Genomic DNA, 14,821 nt, shown 5'->3' on the forward strand with positions numbered 1-14,821 from the left:
ACACTCTATCTATAAAATGTAACTGTGCATGGAAGCTATATGAGAATTTGTTTTATTAATGTAATAGAACTGAAAACAATATTTGTTTGTGTTTTTTCCAGTTTTTCTGCAAACATAAAACTCATAAACGCATGGAGAAATGCATATGTTTGTGTAACAATTAACATTGCAATGTTTATTTTATGCAATCGGTTTACAAACAAAAAATTAAATGTTATTCCGAATAACATAGGTAGGAAGTTGTTACAAAAAGAAAAGAAATATACCTATCAAAATCGGCTTCTTCTTTATCCCATTTATTTAGGGTTTTAATAAGTTTATCATATTTATATGTAATACTTTCTATAAAATATTCTCTTCATTCATAGGAATGAAATAAATATACGTATATGATATTGAAACTCTAGTTATTGCGAAAGCAATCATCGAAAACTAGCGTGTTTGATATTCCAATCACACAAAGTAATTAGAATTATTGACATATTTATTTCATACTTGCTGTGCCCGTGGTTTCACCGCGTAAAATTTATAGCCTATATGTTATTCTGATATATAAACTATGTTATTATAAAGTTTCGGCAAAATCCGTTCAGTAGTTTTTGCGTGAAAGCGTAACAAACATCCATCCATACTCACACACTCATTCATAATATTAATAAGATTTATTTAACAACAAAATTTCGATACGTAATTAGGTACAAATGTGCTATATGATTACTTTTTAATTGATTATTTTATACACGACGTATAAAATTGTTGATTTAACTTCGCCGTCGCCAGTTTGACTGCGTTGTCATTGTCACCGGCTACGTATGTTATCACAATTACGTACTACTTACTACATTTGCGTAAGCGCAGCATAAAAACATCCGCACGTAATTAAAATTTTCTTTTGCACAAACAAATAAGGTATTCCGCTAATAAATATCTATATATTTATTCATAAGTCGATTTAATAAAGTTGGATTAATTTTGAGGTATACTATTATTATTAATTTAAATGGAACTCGGATTCTATTATAAGCGCATAATTTTGTGAGGATGGATGGATCTTTCTTGCTCTACGCAGATAATGAATGAAATTTATACTCGGATAAATCATATTCTATTATAGTTTAACTAGTTTAGCTAGGTTCCGGCAAACGTTGTTTTGCCATATAAATTAATAACACTATAAAAAATTGGGGTTGGTGATAGAAGGGTGAAAATTCAGGGTTGTATGTATTTTTTAATTCTATTTTTTGATTATGCGTCACATAATAAAAAAATAGAAATAAAAAAATCCCAAATAATAAAAAAATAATATTAGGGGTGGACAACCCATATCACTTAGGGGTATGAAAAATAGATAGTAGCCGATTCTCAGACTGAATATGTATATAAAATTTCATAAAAATCGGTCAAGCCGTATCAGAGGCATATGGTAACTAACATTGTGACACGACAAATTTATATATAAGATATACCTACTTTACATTCGAATTCACGTAGGCAATATCGTGAGACCCACATAGTATAATATGGAATTAGAAACGAATTATTGCACTATATTATTTCAAAAATAAACGAGAAATTGAATAATAATACAAAAAATAAATTCACTCCAAATATCTGATAATGACTACATCCCTTAGAAGGCGTATAATGCAGACAGGCTTAGGAATTTAAGACTTATTTTTTTATTAAAAGAGCAAGCGAGTTATTCTTGGGTCCGTCTACCTGTCACATTCCATTCAATTCATATAACACTTTTGTATGAAATGTGTTTGGGTGGTCGGTCACAATTTCGCAACAATATTTAACGCAGGTCCAAATCGCGATAATGAATTGGCACTCGAGATATAGACATATTTTCTTATATTATCTGTGGAAAGTAGAAACATTAACCATTTCACTCGATGATATGTTGTAAAATAAGAGTCTGTTGCTAATATATAAAAATATTATTTATTTACTTGCTACTGTTACAGTTTTGGATCTTACTATATATCTAATAGAACTACATCACATAAAGCACTTCGTAGGAGTATGCGAATATTTAAAATAAAATTATAAATAATTTAAAACAACATTATGTCGTAAAATTTCTTTAAAATAAAAATACAATAGAATAACAATGTTACAAAATTCCACTAATGTCGATCAATATTATTAAACTATAATTACATTTTCTTATTTGACATCTAAAAAACATTTTTGTTTTATCAAAAAAAGGGAAGAAAAAAAGACTTCAGCCGTTCTGTAAGTCCTCTCGAGGATTTGAAATGCTTCCTGCACTCACCCCCATCTTCGTCAAGTGAAATTTAAAAGGCCAGCTACGGCCGCAGACACTATAATATTGTATTTCAAAAGAGAACCCTACTATTGCACTTCTAAAATCAGTAAGGATAATTATACTAATTCTACGATACACAATTAGGTATGGAACCAATTCGTTCCTTTTTGTTAACTACAGTCTATAGATATAAGTTGTTCATAGTTTGCTTTAGAAAGTAAACATATACATACAGTGATCCTTTATCCCGGATATAAAGTGGAACAAGAATGCATTATCCGCCGTGTTTTCTGTGCAAGAAACAATAAAAGTGTTAACAAAAGCTTTAGATAAAGTGGGGCTTAGCCCAGCCTTTGTTTCAAAGAGTTAAACAAAAGCCTTACAAGTACCGCCATACTAACATTTTCATAATGACAAGCAGCAGCGTTTTTAGGGATCCGTGTACTTGTTGTTACTGTCTGTTTAGTAACTATTACAATATGATGTATATTTCTTTAATGTAATAATTTTTAATAGACTAGCTAACCAAACGTAGTTTGCAATAGAAAATATTTTGTAAATAGGGTCATCACCTTCATTAGCTAGGGGTATTAAAATGGCCTACTACGATATAGTCTCAAAAAGATTACACTTAATCGCCCAAAACGTTTCTGAGGAATTCTATAACAAACATTGTGACACGAGATTTTTATATAATAGACGAAGAAGGCAAGTCTAATATTGTTTTAGGTAGATATTTTTTACATAAATTAAAATGTAAACAAGCTGACGGACATGGCCATGTGACCTAAAGCCTGTTATACCACTTATGGCACATTCCTCTGGATTAAATTTTGCCTTCCTGCCTTGTTATTTCAGTGCAATGTTACAAAAACAATAAATTTTATTGCTGCTTTACGATATCTAGTTATTTTTAGTGCTATATTGCACTCTATATCTAACAAGCGTATGTAATGATTAAAATAGCACTAGACGCCAGACAATTATATGTTTAAACTTAAAGTTATAGGAGTACTTTATAATTAGTAAAATCAGTAAGTTTTAAATGGATAGACTATACATTCATTTTATGACGTATTTAACGCTTTCGATAAGGATACACTAGATATTTATATTCTTAACATATATTTACTTACATGAATAATTAACAATGAATTTACTTGATTAATCAGCAAAATGCTTCTCTATTGTAAAGACTGTAAAGCTTATAATGTTTCAACACGCTTTAAAGAATTTTAGAACCGATCCTGACTTGCGCATTCCTATCGCCAAGAATCCTGCCGTGGGATCAACAACATATAAAAAAAAGTAAACAAGTTGTAGCAGAGGACTTTCAAAGACGTTGTAAAATAGATATATTGGTTGTAGTACATTTTAAAATGTTCTATGTGACATTAAATGTGTTTTCCAACAGTAAAATGTTAAATTAATGGTAAAAACAAACAATGTTAAACTGCGTTTTGCCAAGCAACAGAAAGCAAAATGCCTGTGTTGTTCCACTTATTTACGCTCTGTGGACTCAAAAACTGAATTAACAATGAAATTAAAAGTAGTTTAGTAAGTATGCAATCCGTCGCGGATTGTTGAAGATCAAATAGGTTTTACTTAAATAGCTTGATGTTTTTTAGCCGCTAACACTATGGAATTTTGACAAGAAGTTCACATGTCAGAAGACATTTTTGAGTCTTGTTTAACTACAAATTACTTGACTTTTTACTATAACTTTCTAATATTTTATAGTTTGCTTTTAGTTGCATTTATTTTAGATATTATAATTTTATGTAAGATTTTATGGCCAAAATTGAGTTCTGAATCATAAACTATCTTTTAATATTTTTTAAGCCCACTTTTGTTCTCGTATATAAAATCATAATACAAAAATTATATTATTTAAGTTATATAAATAAAAATATATAACGTGGTTTTCTACACGATTTAATATTGTCCCCTCTGATATAAACATCATAGGGAAGAAATATACTCAGTAAAAATTTATCCAATAAATAAAAAAAAATCGATCAATTCTAAAGAAATATATAGTACAGTACCTAGCTACCTACACAAGTTCACTAACCATCTGTATTGCAGCTTCTTTGAGTAGCGATCCTGACTTGCGCATTCCCGCCTACTTATAAAAAAAGAAACATTAGTTTGTGATCCCAGGCTCAGGTAAATTGCTCTATTGTCAGGCAATAAAAAACATGTAACTTTTTTTATTATCTTTCGAAGACAGATAATTATAACTAACTAGTTAATTATTAAAGTAACATAATTAATTATATTCATCTTTACGCGGAATAAACCCATCGGTCCTCTGTTGGGTTTCTTCCTATAAAATAATGATTGAGCCCATTTTTTTTAACTTTGTAAGATCACTACCATATCTCACCCTATAACCAAAACACAGCTTAGAAAGGAAGCTGCTTCATAGCTGAATTAGGTGAGACAGAGAAATATATATAAGTTATTTATTTACTAAAACATCTTATATTATCCATCCATACTAATATTATAAATACTACATGTCTGTTATCAATAGTATTTTCCATTCATTAATTAAAGAAATTCATAAGAACAAAGGTTACCGATAAGGTATTCAAATCTTCAAGAAAAGAGATTACTGGTTCTTAAAAGGCTGGCAACGCACTTGCAATTTTCCTGGTGTTGCGAATGTTTATGCGCGGAGGTGATCACTTACCAACAGATCAGCTGCAAGCTCGTTTGTCCCCTATGCTATAAAAACCCTTTTAATGAACGGCTGACATGATTTTAATGATATAAACATAGTTGTGTCACGAAGACGGACGTAGGCTATTTTTATTTCGAAAAATACATGTAAAGTCGCGGGTAAAACTACTACAAAGTTAAATACAAATAGAATGGAATGTGTAGACAGTTTTCGTATCCTATTTAGCTTTATATAGCACGACCATTACTGCTGCTTATAACCGGATATCCATATACATGTAAACGGGTCACGCGTTTATGGTGAGCATGGTTGGCAGCACGACACTACAACCATTATGGATTCTATGCGCGCCTGCTGCCTAGTTTTGGTCTATGGTTGGCCCTTTGTTCGCCGCTAATAAGCTCGGTTCCAGGTTCCATAGATATTACCAGTACTTTCTAGATGACGTTCAGTTCATTTTAGATGAAAACTAGTTGAAACAAAATTCTGAAATATTGTTTTATTTTTAATAATTTACCCTTTTCATGTGCACTTGTGTTGCTTAAGCTCTGTAATTTCACTGCCTTATCTCAACTTAGCAACTGACTGACTGAAATAGGTGAGAACCTAGGAGAGGTACCTACTGAAATAATTCAGTAGATTTATTCCAACTACTATATTATCCATCTATAATAAAAACCTTTTTAAATATATACAAAGACTCAACAAACAAGTGTAACTTCCTATATCTTTTAAAAATAATATTCTAGACTAGACGTATAAATAGTTATAACAATTTTAATTATAACAATATATATACGGTAATAGTCGACATAAAGGCCATTGGAACAATTAATATGTAACGAACAATCATAAAAGAAAAGGCGCACATTATTATACGCAGTATGTTAAAAGTAATAGTGTTAAAGTACACAGTGGGTTGATACATAACTGGCAATAACTCGATTTCAGGTCGAACTACATAAAATGTTTGATCAGCTGCTGTGACGTCATAAACCATTAAATCCAGCAGTTGAATTATCATTTTGTTACAATATTTCAATGTTCCAATGGGTTATGTAAATAGATAATTATTATAATTACAGCGCACGTGACTGTAACATTACTGTAATGTTGGCGATGACGAAAAATTTTTATCATTTGAATGCAGCCAAATATTTAATGAAGTCTGTCTTTGGAGTGGTTATATATATAAATATATTTAGTTTTTACCTTATTCTATATAACTTCTGGGAGTTTTAATAATTTTTATATAGAAAAGACTTGCTGAAATCTTCAACAAACAACCTACTAGCACACATCTTATTTAGAACAGACGGTTAACATAAAATGAGCTCTTGTTTAGCTTCATACGACACAAATTGGATTGTTGCTCCAGTTGTCCAGGCCAAGGTCTCGTTTATCAGCTTATAATATTATGAACAATTTTGACTCAGTCGAAGCCAACTAACTACTGTATACATCATTCCTATTATGAAGAAAATAGAACGTTTACCTAAAGCTATGTATTTGCTTATTTGCTTCTATCTAGTAGGATCAAAATCTCCTAAAAAAAATTCGCACACTTATATTGTAGTTTATATAGAGGACTTCAGATTACAAAGAAAAAAAATTATGCATAAATAATACATTAAATCAGTAAAAAAACATTACACACACTAACATGTATTTGACACGCACACAATAAACATCTTCACAACTCTTTAGTCTGTGGATAAATTGAGAATATTGTACTATTCTATTTATTGTGTCTTTAATATTATTTGTCTATAGTCATACTGAATGCAAAATAAATAATGGTCAATATCAACCACTGGGCGACCACTAGTATTATACTATAATTTAATCGTATATGTATTTATCGATGAGATAAAATGTCTTTAATATATTTGTCTATGCTCTTACCGACCACTAGTATTATACTATAATTTAATCGTATATGTATTTATCGATGAGATAAAATGTCTTTAATATATTTGTCTATGCTCTTACCGACCACTAGTATTATACTATAATTTAATCGTCTATTTATCGATGAGATAAAACATAATAGTAACAATACATTTCGTAACAGCGATCGGCATCGTGATCGATCGGGCCCTGAGTTCTTGCAGTTTAACACACGTGCCACCACATTCACGACACATGCGTTTGAGCATTCCTATGTCGAAATATTGACACGGCGCTGACAGATACAATACCTGTGTTCTTACATTCCAAAGGAGATACTTACTTATTCTTTGTTATTTTGAATACAATTTCTGGGCGACCGTATTAAATTTGATTCTGTTTACTTACATTCCAAAGGAGATTCTTACTTATGTATTTGAATACAATATTTGGATCACTATGTTTTATTTCATATACGAGAGTCGCATGAATGCTGTTCAGTATATAATAATAAACCAACACAATTCCACAGCGCCATCTAGTCCCAAGTTTATAACCAGAGCTTCTCTTATTGGTACTAGACGACTAACATAAATACTTTTTTTGTTAAAATACATACATAATATACAAAGAAAATACCTAGACCAAAACAATCATACTTATAAATACAAATGTTTATGCCGTGGGAGGAATCGAACCCGCTTCTGTTGCAAGTGAGGCGATGTGATGAACTGCTAGATCACCGAGGCAATTATCCTAGTAGAACTGTCTTCTTCCTTGTTATTCCAGTTATACAAAGAAAATATGATGCGAATGTTTCCTGTACCGACTCAATGAAAAAAGAGATAGAGGTACTTCAACAAATATGCACTTGCGGTTTTCCAAAAAAGGCTGCGCTTATGATGCCAAGAATTGTGAAGGTCATCGGTCTTCATTTGTAACTAACATTGAAGTATTACTACTAACAGGGAACTCAAGTTTTTATTTTAAAGTTGATAACTTTATTTTATAAATTACCACAGAATATAGAAATAGTCTATTACCAGAACATTTTCTTTTGTAAATCAACTAATTACAAAGTGCTTACTTATATTTTTTCTGAATTTAAATTCTGAATGTGATCGGAGATTCAAAGATATAATTCTTCCAAAGTCCTTAAAATTGAGATCCTTTTAATAACAATGTAGTACCTAAATGATATAGGAATAATTTGTCAAAATAGTTTATTTAAAAATTTTTCCACTATTAATGTAGAAGGACAAAGGATGTCTTGGTATATTGGAATTTGGTATGCGCTGAAGTACCGACCAGCCGGAACGCTAGTGAAATAGGTATCAGCTGAGTAAATAGAATATAATGAAACAAAGCAAATTTTGGATTTCCACACTAGTATTCATTTGCATCCATGCGATAAAAATTTTATGAAAATAAAAATGTTTTCGAGAAAGATATTTATTTATTATAGTGTAGTATAATAGAATAGAAAATTCTTTATTCAAATAAACTTATAATTAAAAACTTTTGAATAGTCATATTAATTTTTTTAATCTACTAATATTTTTTGGCTCATTCGGAAAATTGTCTTAGAAGACCTGGCAAGACAACATAATAAAACTTCAAAATGATAATAGATAATTGTGTATATAAAATATATGTAAGACATTGCTTACGATAACTGCTGTTTGGCGTAGATGAAAACTTTTTATGACAGATAACATTGTCACAACATCAAATAATGCAATAAAAGTGTAACACAATATATATCTATTATTCCTCAATGAATTAGACGATGCTTTTAAAAGATAAATTTATAAAAATGCATTACCCGCGTTCTAAGGTATACATTTACATACAAATACAGACATACGTTAACATTACAAAGTACGACAGTTATTAAATATTGATATCTGTTAATAGAAAAGGAGAGAACAGTAGTAAGGCAGTAGTGAATGAAATATAATAGTAGAAATCCAAAACCGTGTGATTGCTCCACATTTCAATTGCAATGCTCGAGTCTTTCTAGTTATAGTCTAGCTCGATATTGCATTGTAATTTCACCTTTGTAACCAGAGTTATAGAACACATTTTGTTCAGTTATTTACAGTGGCTTGCATAAAAACCGGACGCGTTTAATGAAAGGGCATTATTTCGCTGTTATGTCTTTGTAAACGAATTCTTAACGAAGTAATTTGATGGGAAATATAACACTTGGTAGAAAGGTTCCGAAAAATAAAAGGAAAACAGATAAATATACAATTGTCAATGTTATCTTACTTGGAAATGGCAATAATTATCTTGTGTTTCCGGCTTGTTTTGTACTCAGAATTGAATTGAATAAATGTTATAAAATATAGATATCAACGGCCTCGGTGGTCTAGCGCTTTAGCACATCGCCTTACTTTGCGATGTTTGCGGGTTTGATTCCTCGCACAGTACAAACATTCGTATATTTGAGTATCATTGTTTAGTCTGGGTGTTTCTGATGTATATTATGAATATATATACTTACAAAGAAAATGTATTCAAATATTTATATCAGTTGCCTAGTGCCTAAAACAAAAGCTCTGCTTAGCTTGTGACTAGATGACGTTGAGTGAATCCAGTCCAGAATATTTTTATAAAAAAAAAAAAGAAGAATGGAGATCATATTTATCTCAGAAAATGCTTATATTTTCCAAAGCTTTAAGGTAAGAAATGTCTTAATTTAAGGCTTCACATAAGTGGTACAATAAATAATCTTGCAAATGACCTTTATATTGCACAATGATAATGTTATTGAACTCACTATGTTGAAAACAAAACATATCAAACAATAGAGTGACAACATTTTAAAGAAAATCTACATAATAATTGGCGTTGTCGGCTGTCTGGTTCAGAAACAAAACGACCAAGGAATTCGGTCTGTACATAGTTTGGTTTCAATGATTGATAACTCATCAAGCATAATATGTTTCGGCAAATTCTATCCATTCTTTTAAAATTAAGTATTAAGACGATGATGTCAAGCATTGTCATTATCGATGATTTGTAATACGATATAGCGTAACGAATCATTTCATCGTGTGTTTACAATGTTTGTTTTAATTTTTTCTTTAATATTTTCTATAGTAAACACTAACGTAACAAAATAGCGAGGCTCTTATTCGATCGCTTTTAGCTTGTCCGACCACTTTTTGTTAGATTTGAAATAGTACCTATTAACGCTTCTAACAATCGCGGATGATTATCTAAATGTGCCTCAGCGAGTGGCTTATTTCACTATGATAATCGACTTTTTCTGCAGCCAAGAAGCATGGGATATTCGAAACGCTTGGATCATACAGTTTTAAAGGTCAATGATATTTCGCGGTCTTTAAAAAAACAGTCGATGTTTCTTTTATTAAAGTGTTGTTCTTTAAACCTACTTACTGCACGGGTTTTCGTTTCTCTATGAAATTACTTAGATGCACTTACAACTTCACAATATTCCGTATTGCCACCGAACAGTTGTGGCCTCTTTCACAGAGAAAGTGTAACTTTTGCAAATCATTATAACATGTTCGTTTTAAAATCGCACATTATAAAGTGTTGCATGTTTATCATTGGTCTTGGAGAGCACCTGCAGAGATTCTACAGTGAAATGTCTGCGCCTGGGTGCGTCACGCACAGGAGAAAGTGTACTACAAAGTGTACCTGCGACTGGTCCCCAATTGGGTTGCGACCTCGAATATCGACAGCCACGAGTCTTCTTTTTTCTTATAAACCATCAATAGAACCGGTCCTCAACGTCCCATCGCATCGAGGACCGACTAATTTGAAAAAGTCACACAAATTAGTACCGTCGCCGTAAGTACCCTATGCTTTGGAACTGGAAATAGTAATTTGGCCCTTGGTTATTATATCGTTGTGGTATACAGTAGGCAGACAGTTAACTTTAAATTAACGGACCGTAGCGTGCTTTGCATAATTTACTTCTTGTCTTATCTTGGACTGAATTAACCAGCAAGCTAATACCAAGTAACTAAACCTAATTAAGTTTTGTCTTCAACTGATTCACGTAGGTATTTCTGCCAGCTATACGTCAGAAGAAAGTGGTCTAATCAATTCTGAGATAAATAGCTAGCTGTGAACGCGAATAAGAAATATCCTACTAATAAAAGTATTGGAAAGTTTCTAGAATGGTATTTATAACTACAATGCAATTCTAGAGCACGAAGATCTTAGAGTTGTTGTACCTTTAAGTTATAGACATAAGGTGCAAAACAGTCTATATGTTAAAGATTCCCATGTTTGGACGGATGCTGGCGAGTCGACCAAGGTTTTGTTTCTCCCGGGCCACCAAACAGGATTCCTTTGAGACATTTACTTGACTTTGAATGGGTGTCTTCTTTCATTGTTTGGTAACGAGTTGCTACTCGAATAGGGCTATTTTAATGTACTTCGAACGGATGAGCATAGTAATAAGTACGTATGTACACATTTTATATCTACATGTATTACTATTAATACACGATTCTTTTGACGACGACACCAGGATTGTATTTCAATATGTTATAATAATTAAATACATAATCTAATAGTTTCACCTTATTCTCATGTTAAGGTATTAACTTGTATTTTGTAATCATAATAAATGATATCTAGAACCTACCTATAACATTGTATGATAATTGTCTTATCGTTCTTAGTATACAATTTATAAACGTATAGATTGTAAATAGTGGAATTTTTAATAAAGTGCAATTTATTTTGCATCGTAGGGATCATTGTTCGTATTATTTACGTTATCGGACTAAGTCGCGATAGGATTGTTGATAAATAAGTGCGGCATATCTACACAGATTAGATTAATCCTGCATTTGGTTGTACGCGTGAGATTTCCTGAAATTTCATGAACTTTTTTTATTTTCTAGAATTGATCTAAGGCAGACAAATGTTTTCAATCAAATTAAAATAAATCCAATTCAATTCACTTGCCTCTTCTATAGAATCGTCTAACATAACGTTAATATTATAAACCTGAAGAGCTTGTTTGGTTGAACGGGTTAATCTCTGAAACTATTGGTTATAATTGAAAAATTGTGTTAGTGTTGGGTAGCCCATTTATTGAGGAAGGCTATATAACACCACGACACGACCAATAGAAACGGAACAATCAAAGAATACGCAGAAGTCGTACGTCGTGTATAGGCTAGAATAATTTACACTTATGTATTATATTTATATAACATTTGTATTTAAGCGCCATTTCACTTTTCAATTGGATCTCACATCATTTTTAGCAAATTCATCAATCAATCAAAATCAATTTAGCGGCACAATTTTAGCCTATTGCAGAAGTTTCATACTGCAACCAGTGCGTATGGAATCCAACTCTCTAGGTCTTAATATAGTGTCTTTTAAACATTTCTAATTTTGTATTGTTGTAAGACGGTGTATTTTAAATGATTTTTATTTGAGGTTAGACATCACAAAATATAGCCTTGTAAAACATATAGTCCTACCGCGTGCAATTCAAACGGGGATTGAAATTACGACGGCCTGAGCCGAGGTTCGAACCCTTAACGATGCGTTCAGACTAAAGTCGTATCCGTCAGGCGGGAATAGGCCTTCAACCGCTCCATAAGACCTTCCGCGAGTTTGGAGTGCCATCTGCACTCGCCGCCTATCGTCCGTGAAGCTGTAAAGGCTACCTAGCAGCATTATAGTCCGAAAAAAAATCATTGATACTAGGTAGGTTCCTTTCTAGTTAGGTTCATGACACAAATAAAGTTTAATATGTTATCTGGATATATTCCACTATCAATTTACCTACCTACTTTGTTAAAAGTAGGATAGACATCTAACCTAACACTAACATAGCAATAACACTAACTACCTACCCTACCTACAATTATGATCTGTTGATGAGCTCGTAAAGATTGTTTAGTTGTCAATTGTTCACCAGGTAACTAGCCTAGTTACCTGGGATAATCCTACCTGCGTGTACCTATTTAACAATTTTTAAAGTGTGCATGTTGTTTTTTACAAGATGCAGTCTTTTGATACCTACAAATATTATAATCTAGAAAATACACATTTAATAATAAAACCCATGTAATTTTAAACTGTATCTAGATTAATATTTGATAAAAATAATACATACTATTCAGAGTGCGTTGAAATATGTAATTCATTTTTGTGTATTTTAGATTCAGTATTTTTCACCTTTTGTAATTTATTTTTAAATAAAGGCATGATTTTGTCAATTATTAAATCATAGGTACTATTTATGAAACTGCTTTTTTATTCTTTTGAGCGCTAAGAAATAACTTTCTTTCGTAGTTGGTTTCGTAACCTTCATTAATTGCTTAGCTAAATTTAATACAATGCTATACTTTTATTATTGTACGTTATTAGGATAATATAAATTTTAAAATAAGTTAAATGGGTTTTTGAAAATTACTAAAATCTTACCTTGAATGTTTCGGCAATCCTTGTTAATTATTCTGCTAACTTTGAACAACACATTTTCAATGTTTCTTAAAGAACACATCACTAATATTTATATAAGTTTGTAATCTATGTTGAATTGTTTAAATACATTAATATACTTGATATGAATCAAAAGCTACACAGTACGAAAAAAAATAAAAGTTCAACACTCTCCGTGGAATGCATGCATTTCAAGTCAGAGAACTCACCATTTACTTTCGTATTTTTATAGTTAATAATATTATTATTAAATGAACACTTCACAGTTTGTTTCGTGGGGTATACAATAGATATTCACATTGAATTCACAAGTTTTTCAAAGTTACAATTATTTGATCGTTGACTGTCACTTAACGCGAAGCTACGCGATACACGACCGACCGGAGAGACGGTTGAAACCAATATGGCGGACAAACAAATGAAACGAATGAAAGGAGTCTTGAGAACGATTGCACCGATTGCAATTCATACTTCACAGTATTCATTCATTCAGTGATTATTTTGACAGCAGAATCTGATAAACTGATAGATAAACCGAGTTTAGATCCTATTTATTGGACTATATGGACTTGTTTAATAACGGCTAAGCCTGCGAGATTCTGACCACGGACTATTTTTAAAGGGCACCTATTCAAATTCAAAAGCGCACCGACAAACAGACCAAAAATCTAAAATATATTTTTAGACCTCCTTGTACTAACACGAACAAGACGGAACATGAAAAATACATGTAGTAGGCCTACATACTAAATTGTGTAAAAATATTTTATTTATGGTTCATAACATAAATTTTTCTAACGTATGATAATTGCACTGGTGACGATTTATGTAGCAACCAGAGGTCCCCTTCGAAGATGTCATCGCGAATGGTCCCCCTACGAGGCCTAACCTGTACCTTCTTAGGAGGGTGAAGAAGTCCTGTTGTCGTACAGTAATAGGATGACAACTTACAAACCCTGAGGTGGACACTTTTTAAAAGTTCTCACTTTCACCCATTTCCGTTGCTCAGCAACTTGTTTTAAGAGCTTTCTGAGATTGTGATTGTTTTAAGAGTCTTTTGGGCATATAAGTAGCTAAAGGTGATAATAAATTACACAATATGCAATTATCTTAGTTCTCCAAAATAGGTCGTTTCACGGGCGTCACATGATAACACGATATCCGTGTTGCTGCTTATGTAGATGCCACTGTTACCTCTTACCATCAATTGAGCAGTTAGTCTGTTTTCCGTGTTAGTTATATAAAGACCGAACTAATGTAATGATAACTCAATCTTTAGGTATGTATATTGTTGTAAAATTATTATTTTCTCTAGCTACTACTACAACTTCATAAGAAAAATTGCTGTTTACCACGGGTTTGCGTACGAGAACCTATTATCTTCTGTTTCTTATGAATATAAAGACTTTCTTACTGGATGTATCCAAAAGAAGCAATATTCTAAATTTCAAGTTTATAACTTCTTCTTTCAGGGAATGCATTGATTTATTAAGAAAATAGCCATTATGTTCTTA

The 14,821-nt window shown here is 31.8% G+C and overlaps 1 protein-coding gene across 1 annotated transcript in view; it reads right to left on the reverse strand.

Moving 5' to 3' along the window:
* Window positions 1–13,694, reverse strand: part of LOC131853454 (uncharacterized) — a 55,748-nt gene extending 42,054 nt beyond the window's left edge. The window contains exon 1 of the mRNA XM_059204348.1: window positions 13,290–13,694. The gene's annotated coding sequence lies outside the window, so the exon portion shown is untranslated. The remainder of the gene's footprint in view (window positions 1–13,289) is intronic.
* Between the last annotated feature and the right edge of the window lie 1,127 nt (window positions 13,695–14,821).

The sequence above is a fragment of the Achroia grisella genome, unplaced genomic scaffold (genome assembly GCF_030625045.1).
Source record: "Achroia grisella isolate CSIRO2021 unplaced genomic scaffold, CSIRO_AGI_Agris_v1 utg902, whole genome shotgun sequence".
NCBI classification, from domain to species: domain Eukaryota; kingdom Metazoa; phylum Arthropoda; class Insecta; order Lepidoptera; family Pyralidae; genus Achroia; species Achroia grisella.